Source organism: Cicer arietinum, chromosome 6, assembly GCF_000331145.2.
Source record: "Cicer arietinum cultivar CDC Frontier isolate Library 1 chromosome 6, Cicar.CDCFrontier_v2.0, whole genome shotgun sequence".
NCBI classification, from domain to species: domain Eukaryota; kingdom Viridiplantae; phylum Streptophyta; class Magnoliopsida; order Fabales; family Fabaceae; genus Cicer; species Cicer arietinum.
The window spans coordinates 27,750,286-27,756,319 of record NC_021165.2 but is presented as its reverse complement, the minus strand read 5'-3'; the positions used below and the strand labels follow the sequence as shown (position 1 = coordinate 27,756,319).

Here is a 6,034-nt window from a genome sequence, read left to right as displayed (position 1 = left end):
ACTGAGCCAACGCCGTGAGTGCCCCTATTTGCACATTTACTGCCAAGAGATTTAGGATCGTTCCGTATTTGCGAAAGAAACTCTCACGTTGTATAGTTTTCATTTGATTGCTAATGTCTCTTAAACTTTTCAAATCAGGTTGTTTGAACTTTAAAAGTAAAGTTTTTCTCTTTTTCAATCCCATTGTTCACTTTAATTTAACACGTGACTAAGGTTCTTATGATTCCCCAACAATCTTGAAAATTGATGCAAAATGCCAATTCATTTTCCAAAAGAAACAATGTCATGAGATATGAATGCAATTATGTAGAATGACTGTTGTGAATATATAACATTTTGAATGAATGTATGAGGTGTTTTTTTGCTTATATGGATATTCTCAAAATGAAAGGGTCTATTGGCTTATGTAGTGAAACTCTCACAAAGGTGGCTCTATAGTTCTAAACACGGCCCCTAGAGCCAATAATCTCATTTTGGAATATTGTCAACAACGATAGGTAAACTATTTGGAGTGACAATACCCTCAACAAGATCAAACTCTAGGTGAGATTTTCATGATAACCAAATAGGATGTACATCCAGAAGGCTACCACTACGCAACCTCGAAACTAAACTTAAATTGTGTTCAAACTCGGGTGTAAAGTTTCACTCATAAGTGTGTGTCTTAATAAAAATGTAGGGTGTAGAATAAGTATGATTCAATAACTCCATAACGATAATAAAACATATAATAAATAATAAATAAATAAATAAATATATAGATAAATAAATAAATAAATACATGAATAAATAAATAAATAAATAAATAAATAAATAAATAAATAAAAATGATCTACAAGCTTAAAAAATATTATAATATCAACTAATTTATTATAAAAATAAATAAAAGAAAATGAAAAACAAACAAAAATAATAAAAAAAAGTTAAGAATTATGTACAGTTAATTTATTAGGTCTGACTCTCTAAAATGTCCCCAGTGGAGTCGCGGCCTAAAATTTCGAGTATTTCTCGAATTCAATGGAGTCGCCACCAAAATTTATTTTAAAATAGGGAAAATATTGAGAAACCCTTAAAAATAGATAGAAAAAAAAATAGTCTTTGAAACCAAATTTTGAGTTCGGGAGTCGATTATGCGTAGAGAAGGTATTAGCACCCTACGACATCCGTTAAAACAACGGTTACCTATAATTAATTGTGCAAAATTAATTTAACTTAAGTATAATTTATTTTTCTTTATTATTAAATATGAATAACAATTATTACTATATTATTATTATTATTATTATTATTATTATTATTTAAATATGATTTTGGAATAAATGTGTTCAAGAAATAAAAACACAAAAATAAAATAAAAAATTTAAGGCGCTTGACAAGAATGCGATCTTTCTCCTACGTATCTCCCGGTGCGATGGAGAAATCAAAGTTACGTAGTTCTTAATGTAGAAAATGTTGATGTGTTGATTTTTTTTAACGAAAATGGGTTTTGTTATATTTAAAAAAATGTTTTGACAAGAAAAGCAAATAAATTTGTTTGACTTAAAAAAATATTTTAAAATACGAGTTTTAGGGCTATCAAGTTGTACAACTTGTGTCCAAAACTCAAGGAATAAAGAAGATATCACATCTAATTTAATCCTCTAAAAATATTTTATTATTCTCGATTTTTTAAAATTGAATTTCAAAACCACCAAGTAGTACAACTTGTGTTTTAACAACTCAAAGATAAAAAAGAGTTACATCTAAATAATCAAATTTAAAAATTTAAATTTTATATTTATTTATTAAAAAAAATAAATTTTACAATTATCAAGTTGTGTAAATTGTGTACTTCTACTCATGGATTAAAGGATGTCATTCTTAGTTAACCTCTAATAATCTTTATTTATTAATTTATTTATGAGTTTTAATTTATTAATTTATAAGTTGAGATTTAAAATCGCCAAGTTGTCACAACTTGTGTCCTAATAACTCAAAAAATAAATTAAAAAAATAACACATCTAATTAAATTTTAGTAATTATTAATGTATTCAAAATAAAAAAATTCAGAATTATTAAGTTATCATAACTCATATTATAATAACTTAAAACAAGATTTATCCTATTTTTATTTTGGCAAGATTTTTTTGCAAACAAACTAAAAATTAAAGATAACAAAAGAATAAAAACTGAAGGATTTAAATGCAAAGTAGAAACACACCGTGCCATGCCTATGCCTATTCATCCCTGCACAAACTGATCAAAAGCAAATGCAAGCTGGCTATGCACTAGTTGCTTTTACGGGATTCATTTTTCAAGAAAAATTCCAACTTCTAATATATCATTTGAAATTTTTAATAATAAACTCATATTTAGTTAAAAGGCAGCAAAGCAAATGCAAATGATATGGAGCAATGAAACTAAAGCTTCACCAAATAAACTACAAAACAAATGAAACACTATATTAAAAGAGATGAAGAACAAAAACTAACTTGAGAGACATAGATTTGTATATAGTGGTGAAGAAGAAGATGGCAGGGTGTAGCGGTTGACGGTGGTTGACGGCGGTTACCGGTGGAAGCTAGAGTGACGGTAATATTCTTTGTCTCTTGTTTTCTATTTCAGAATCTCTCATATTCTAAAAAATTTCTCTTTTTCTTACTTCTTTTTTTCGAAAAAAAACTAAAACTCTCTTCTTTAGATGTGATTTTTTAATATCAGTAGTGTTTTTTTTCATATCCCTCCTTTTTTTTGAAATTTGATAGGGCGTATATATAGAGTTTTTTATCTGTTTAGTTGCTTTCTTGCTTGCCTTGGTCTTTCTCTATCAATGTCCTGTTTGATGTTTCGTTTTCTTTGCTCATCATCTGCATTTTTCTGCACCTTTGATGCCTTCATAAATTTAGATTATTTGTTATGATCTATTCATTGCTGAGCTTTTATTTGTCTTTTAGTTTCTTTTTTTTTTTAAACTCTAACATTTGTATCTTTGTTCTGCATAATGTGTACTAAGACTGACTTAAAAAATTATGTTTTTATGTTTCTCAAATTAGTTAAAACAGGAACAGATGTATCAATAAGCACGACTTGTGCATCAATGGCAGTCATCATCAACATAGCAGGGTTTGGCAGTGAACAAAGTCAACATAGCATGCCTTGATCTGATTTAATTTTTACTGTAATTTAATTTGACTTTATTTTTAATTTGTACTTTGATTTGATTTTAGAATTGTAAATAGATTTGAAATTGTAAATTAATGAGACATAATGAAAATATTTATTGTAATTATTTTTATTTCCTTTTTTAAATACATATTTTCTTCTTTTTTTTTTCTTTTCAAAATGGACAAGATGAGGGTACTACATAACGTTATACAATAAAATATTTAAGACGTTAATTTTGACCTCCCTCCTCACCTTATATAAAAGTTTTACATTTGTATAAAAATTTACATAAATGATTTTATCTTTCAATCCAATGGTTAAATTTATAGCATATTTATCTAGTAAAATGTTATTGAATGGTGTAACATTAATATTACATCAATGTAATTTAATCCCTCCTCAAACTAAAAAATTAATTGTACTTTATGTAAATCTCAAGTTGTTTCACATTTGCATGCACACCAAATAATTATGTTCAAGTGACTAATAAACTTCAATTAGAAAGAATCGATTGGGAGCAGTGGCAGAGCTTGACTAAAAGGTTTGGGGTGCCCGAAATAAAATTATAATGTATAAATTAAAGATGCAAATAAAATTTCAAATAATTTAACTACATGACTTAAGAATACCTAAAAGTAATGCTCTAAGCTATTTAATTAATTTGAAATCATCAATAATAGACTTAGAATTGATACTTGTAGCAATTTCCCTTTCAATATAAACTATCATGCTATATGTCAAATAGTCATCTTCCATCTTGTTTCTTAACCTAGACTTAATAATTTTCATTGCTGAAAAAGATCTTTCAGTTGTGGCACTAGAAACTGGAAGAGTCGTGATAACATGGAGTAGTCTATCAATTCACGGATAGTTGATAAATCCTTCAAATTTAAATCTTGACGAGCATCAACCAAGAAATGTCGGAGTTGAAATTTCAAATTAATCTTCTCTTGCATATAGAAATCCACAAGGTAATATTTTTCAACTAGAGTGCAACTATTTTCAATGTTAAAAGTTTTATAATTATCCTTAAGAGTCAAAACACAACTTAGAGTTAACAAATCATTTGCTTGCTCAGTAAATATGTTATTCAACTCTTGTAATTGTTAGTCAATGACAGTAAAAATTATTTCAACTCTAAAATAATGCTCTATTGTAACATAACCTTGTTGAAGACGAGTGCGTCCAAATCTTGTTGTTGAATGAACATCAGTGAGATCAAGAATCTCAATATCATGTTTTTCACAAAAAGTCTTCACTTCAGTAAATAATGCATCCCAATTATCTTCTCTCAAAGCTTGAATAAGAGACTTTGTTGTTCCAACCAAACACATGACATTAGCTATATCCTGAGATTGTTGTTGTAAGGCTTGACAAAGTATATCAATTATCTCCATAATGTCTTTCTTCAAATGCAAGATAAATATAAAATCAAACGCCTTCAAATAATTATAGGCACTACCAGCATCCTAACGTGTAGAATAACTTGTTGTTTCATTTGTACTTTTTTTTTTTAAAATAGTACAAGTTGCCTCATACATATTTACCAAGCTACAAATAGAAGAGAAATGTGATCCTCAACGAGTATCCCTAGCTTGTTTTAAAGTACCAATTTGGTTTGTACCTTTACTAGTTATAATCTCATCAATTTCTAGCAAATGTGCAATTTCCTCTAATTGAGCAGTTTGTAACTCATCATGACGCTTAGTAGAAGAACAAACAACACTAATAACAAAAGTTAGCTTCTCAAAAAATTTATGAATTGAAACAACTTCTCTTGATGCAGTAACCAAAGCAAGTTGCAATCGACCAGCAAAACAATGGACATAATATGCATAAGGACAATCTTTCATAAATAGTGCTTGTAAACCGTTCCATTCTCCTCTCATATTACTAGCACCATCATACTTTTTACTACACATGTTAGAAACATCAAGATTATGTCGAGAAAGTATATTACATATGTATCATCTAGACATTTTATTTTTATATTTTTATCTTATTAGGAGTAGAGATAATTTGTTGGTGATAGTTACTATTGTATTGGATTATTTTAATTTTTGGTAATAATAATAATAAAAGCATGAATTGAGAAACGTTAAAAACAAATTATATTAAACTGATGAATGAATGAATAATTTAGGCCTTCATGGGCTTACGTTGAAATATCACGTTCCCCCACTTTTATTGATAGAAAGGAAAAAAAAAACCGACGCCTTCTATTAAAAAAAACGCTCTATATAGGGAAAAAAAAAGGTTTAGAAGGAAAAAATGAAGGAATTCCATAATTTAGTGATCCATCCCCTCAAGTAAGAATTCTATCATATTAACTTTCTATAACGATTTTTGTTGGTAGTAGAACAAAACTCCTTATCGATATCTTGAAAAAATAAAATAAAATAGAATAAAATTGATCGTTGAGTATGTATCTTTGAATTTATACTTATCTTTTTATGTTTAGATAAAGTAGTTAATGAGTTAGACAGTAGGATCAATTGTTACACAGGAAAGAAAATGAAAGTTCTTAATATCATAGATTATTAGAAGCTCTATTATCTCATTATTATTGTAATAACAGTCACACTAGTAATAAATTTTGTAAGTCAATCTATAAAAAAAAATAAAAATAAAAAAACTAAAACGTTTTGACACTAAGTGAGAAGTAAATTAATTTGTGAAAGTGTAGCACATTTGGAGCAAAAATCGCTGCATGAGAATTTTAATAACGACACTCATATCAGTAAGGGCATCACTCTAATTATATCTATGTATGATTGTGTTTATTATGGAATTTGTGAGATTAAATATATACCATGCATAAATGTTTTTCATCAAGTTGGGGAAAATAAATGTGGCGTGATATATTGTTATAATGGTTGTGTTGAACAT

At 27.7% G+C, this 6,034-nt stretch overlaps 1 pseudogene; it reads right to left on the bottom strand.

The window, feature by feature from the left end:
* Nucleotides 1-3,793: 3,793 nt before the first annotated feature.
* LOC101505587 (uncharacterized) lies at nt 3,794-5,100 on the bottom strand (annotated as a pseudogene).
* Between the last annotated feature and the right edge of the window lie 934 nt (nt 5,101-6,034).